This window comes from Erinaceus europaeus, chromosome 4, assembly GCF_950295315.1.
Source record: "Erinaceus europaeus chromosome 4, mEriEur2.1, whole genome shotgun sequence".
Taxonomy (NCBI): Eukaryota; Metazoa; Chordata; class Mammalia; order Eulipotyphla; family Erinaceidae; genus Erinaceus; species Erinaceus europaeus.
Genome location: NC_080165.1, coordinates 69,706,780 through 69,711,691, shown reverse-complemented (window position 1 = coordinate 69,711,691; position 4,912 = coordinate 69,706,780). Strand labels below are relative to the sequence as shown.

Below are 4,912 nucleotides of genomic sequence, written 5' to 3'. Positions count from 1 at the left end.
AATCTCCCAGGCCACTAGGCTAAAGTGGTTTCCTTTCCTTTCTTTTCCTTTCCTTTCCTTTCCTTTCCTTTCCTTTCCTTTCCTTTCCTTTCCTTTCCTTTCCTTTCCTTTCCTTTCCTTTCCTCTCCTCTCCTCTCCTCTCCTCTCCTCTCCTCTCCTCTCCTCTCCTCTCCTCTCCTCTCCTCTCCTCTCCTTCCCTTCCTTTCCCTTTCCTTTCCTTTTCTTCTTTTTTTCTTCCTTTCTTTCTTTTTCTTTTTTCCCTTACCAGGCTTATTGCTGGGACTCAGTGCCTGCATGATGAGCCCCTCCCTTCTTTTGATAGAATGTGAAAAATATGTATAAATAAGGAGGGAGGGAGGGAAGGAAGGAGAAAGAGAGAGAGAGAGAGAGAGACTTGTAGTACATGGTGACATGTATGTCCCACCATGAGAATCACCACCAGGCCCCTGGAATAAGTCTTTTTAAAAGTTGGTGTCCTATAGTGCATAACTGGTTAGGACCATTCCTAACCAACATCTGTCAAGTGGAATCAAATGCCACCGTCACTTAGGACAACCTGATCATGAAGGGTCTCTCTGAATGAACAAGGACTGGAGTTAAATCAAGCCTTTACCCTGGGTAAGGGAAGAGAATGAGGAGGAAGACTAGCAAGGAGGAAGCCAGCCTGGGCAACTCTACCAGCTTACAGGAAGTAGCAGGCATCTGTCTCACCCTCTTTCTGTGAAACAGTGAGTGCTGTGAAGTGGTAGGCATGGGTGTTGGTCCAGGGAGGAGTGGACAGGGGAGAAGTGTGGGGAAGGGGTAGTTAGGCTGACATCAAGCACTGGCATGTGAGGCCCTGTCTCTTATAGAGATGATATGGTATCTGGCTTGTTTGGAAGTGGAGACGTGGCCCATATTGAGGGGTGAAGGAGACAGTGCAGCTCCAGGGAACAAAATCAGGGAAATATGTTCATAAAGTGTATGAGACACCTCCTGGAGACTGAGGTAATCCAGAGGGACTGGGGCTGCTCCCTTCTGTGTTCTCTGGAGTGAGGAACAGCACGCCCTCTTCTGACTCCTGCGCAGCCACCTTGCACTGTGTGCTAGGTTTCATCTGTGTAGGAACTGAGAGGTGCTCACAGTTACTGTGTCATTGAAGAGATCCTGTTTTGTCCCTGCTGTTGTGGGACTACTATACCCCTAGGCTGCTGTGACTTGTGATGAGGACCATAGCGTTTATTCAACTCGTCTTTGATTCCAGAAACAGTGCAGTTTAGCTACCTGGTGCACATAGATGAGGAAGTGTATTTACAATAAACAAATACTTGCTACTGGTATGCTTTTTTTAAAAAAAAAATTCATTTATTCATTTTATGGATAAAGACTGAAAGAAACTGAGATGGGAGGGAGAGACAGAGGAGAGACCCCTGTAGCACTGCTTCACTGCTTGTGAAGCTTCCCCCAACAGGCTGAGAGGTTTGAGCCTGCGTCTTTGTGCACTGGGTCTCTGTGCTCAACTAAGTGTGCCACTGGCATACTGGTGTACTTTGTATTGTCCACAGTGGACATGTGCAGGGAGGTCGTTACATTTCCCACATCTAATCATCTGAGATGAAAACACCAATTTATTTGCACAACATCTCACTAACACTAAGAAGCCATGGGTTTTTACATTGACTCGCCAGTCACACCAGTCACTAATCTGGATGGTGACACTTATATGGGCAGGTCCCAGGGCCAGCTGTGAGCAGGTGGGACTTTTTTTTTTTAATCTTTATTTATTGATTTTGAATAGAGACAGAGAGAAATTGTCAGGGGAGGGGATATAGTGCTGAAGAGAGACAGAGAGACACCTGCAGACCTGCTTCACCACTTGTGAAGCTTTCCCCCTGCAGGTGGGGGCCAGGGACTTGAACCCGGATCCTTGTGCACTGTAATGTGTGCGCTTAACCAGGTGTGCCACCGCCTGGCCCCACAGGTGGGACTTTAACTCCTTTATTTGGGCCTTTGGGCCTTTGTCTCTGCAGAGTGAATTCCTTCAGCATTTGAGCAAGGCAGGGCTTTGTCCCCTTAATCTTCTCCTCCTGGCATCATGCAAAAATGGTATGTGTCTGAAACAAAAGAAAATTTGAAGATATAATTAAGGTCAGAACTGTTAAAAGAGATATGGGGGGGGGAGTGTTGGGGGAAGATTCTAATCACTTCTAAAAAGCAGAGTGTTTTCTCTGAAGTCAGAAAGACCAGGCAGAAAAGAAAGGCAGACCTGGGGCATAAAAAGAATTCCATTCACTTTTGCTGTTTGTCGGCTGGGTGGAATGAGGAGGAATGTAGATGGCTTTAAGGAATTGAGAGAGGCTCCCAGCTGATAGCCATCGAGGAACCTGAACAATCTTGAAGGCAACCCTCCCCAGAGCATTCAGATAAGAGCCTAGACCAGCAGACACCCTGTTTTTAGCCTGGTCAACCCCTAAACAGAGCTGAATGTGTGATCTGTAGGTCTGTGAGGTAACAAACTGTACTGCTATAAGCCACAAAGTGTGGTGATTTCTTACAGTAGCAAAGGAACTAACACATTTTTCCATCTGGCTTTGCAGGCCCTATGTGGCAGCTTATGTATTGGTTGATATATTCTTTCTTTTTCCTGCTATTACATTACCTTATTTAAACCATGGGGAGGGGGGAGAAAGAAAGAAAAAAAAAGCCTATTTAATACTAACTTTTTTCCCCCCAATTAGGGTTATTGCTGGGGCTTGGCATCTGCATGATGATATCAGGGGTTTTTTTTTATTATTATCATTATTATTTAATATGTATTTATCTCCTTTTGTTGCCCTTGTTGTTTTATTGTTGTACTTACTATTGTTGTTGTTATTGATGTCGTTGTTGGATAGATCAGAGAGAAATGGAGAGAGGAGGGGGAGAGAAAGATAGACACCTGCAGACCTGCTTCACTGCTTGTGAAGTGACTCTCCTGCAGGTGGGGAGCCGGGGCCTCGAACTGGGATCCTTACGCCAATCCTTGCGCTATATGCGCTTAACCCGCTGCGCTACCACCCGACTCCCAGGTGTCTTCCTGGTGAATCCACGGCTCCTGGTAGTCATTGTTTTCCTTTCTTTTATTTGATGGGACAGAGAGAAATTGAGAAGGGAGAGGGAGACGAAGGAGAGCAAGAAATACCTGCAGCACTACTTTACCACTTAGGAATCCCCATCCCCTGAGGGCTTGAACCAGGGCCCTTGCCTATGGAAACATGTGCACTCAAACTGAGTATGTCATTTTCCAGCCCTTCTGGGTTGATTTTTTTTGTTTAATCAGGGGAGAGTGCAAACACAGTTCCCCACTACCACAATTTATGCAGTTTCATACTTTTGGGGGAAATCGCAGAGGTCAGCACATCTGGAGTTCAATGGATAAGCCTCTCCCTGGGAAAACCACCTTCGTGATCATAGTTTTCTGGCTTGATTCTTTGTCCCCTCCCTGCCTCCTCTCAGGAAAAATATGCTACTTCCTCTCCATTCTATCCTTCTTGCTCCTGAACCTGAAAGCCAATTCCTACTAACCTGTGAATGGCAGCGGTATGGCTATCATCTGGCTGCGGCTTTAGAGTGGATTGAAAAGGAGACTTGTAGGCATTTGCAAGACTCAGAAGAGACTGCACATGTTGAGCCAACAAAATCGATGCCTGTCACAGTGCTGCCTCTGCTCATAGATCTCATGTCTGTGTCACTTCTGTGGGATCCAGTCACCGGAAATTGCTTGCAAGCTGAGTGAGGAGTTTTTTCAGGCTGACTCAGCCAGGGTCTTAACAGGATTTGAACCTGAGGCTCCAGAGTGTCTAGGACTGGGACAGGAGGCCACAAAGCCAGCATTCCTACTAGATCCATCCAGAGCCTACCTTCCAGTTAATGCTTTCTCCTGGTAAGGCACAACTGCTTTGACTTATCAGGGATTGTCCTGGCAAAGCTTCTAATTGCTTCCTCTCCTCTCTTTCCTCCTCTAGAGAAACCACCAACTCAACAGACATAGATCTCTCCATCCCTGCAGGCTCATACACACAGCTGCTGACTTACTCCTCATCGTAGCAATCATGGCAACTATTCAGCAGGACAAAACTGAGGGCAGCATTCTTGGAATGTTCTAGAATGTGATTATCCTCTAGAATGTACCAAGTCACTGCAGCATTTGAATATTATATCTGGGCATGAGTAGAATTCTTGGTCTTATCCAGAAATATAGTCACTACTGACTTCTACTGATATGCTTGTCCGGGAATCCTGACAAGGAAGCCAGTGTGGAAAGACCCACACACTTGCACCAAATGCATCAGGCTCCTTTCCAGGAGGTACTTGCAAAAGAGGAAGTGTGGTATAATAGTTGGAGCAACCTCTAGTGCTGGGTGACTCAGTGACTCCAGCTTTGTACTTGCTCGCTGTGTGGCATTCACTCTGTAAGTTGTTTAAATGTTCTCTTTACCAACACACCCATTTTCAGAGTTAAAGTTATCATGGCCCCCAATTTATAATGCAGGTGTGTATGTATCTCTGTCTATCTATCTATCTATCTATCTATCTATCTATCTATCTATCATCTATCTATTATGCATATATTCTCCAGAGCATTGCTCAGCCCTGGCTTATGGTGGTGCTGGGGATTGAACCTGGGACATCAGGGTCTCAGGCATGAAAGTATTGTTTTTATTTCTTTATTAAGGGATTAATGGTTTACAGTCAACAGCAAAATACAATAGTTTGTATGTGCATAACATTTCTCAGTCTTCCACATAACAATACAACGCCCACTGGGTCCTCCTCTGTCATCATGTTCCAAGACCTGAACCCTTCCCTCACCCCCCAGAGTCTTTTACTTTGATGCAATACACCAACTCCAGTGCAAGTTCTGCTTTATGCTTTCCCTTCTGTTTTTGTTAGG

General features: G+C 45.5%; 1 pseudogene; it reads right to left on the bottom strand.

Annotated features, from left to right (window-relative positions):
- Positions 1-3,295: 3,295 nt before the first annotated feature.
- Positions 3,296-3,449, bottom strand: LOC132538362 (U1 spliceosomal RNA; annotated as a pseudogene).
- Positions 3,450-4,912: the final 1,463 nt, after the last annotated feature.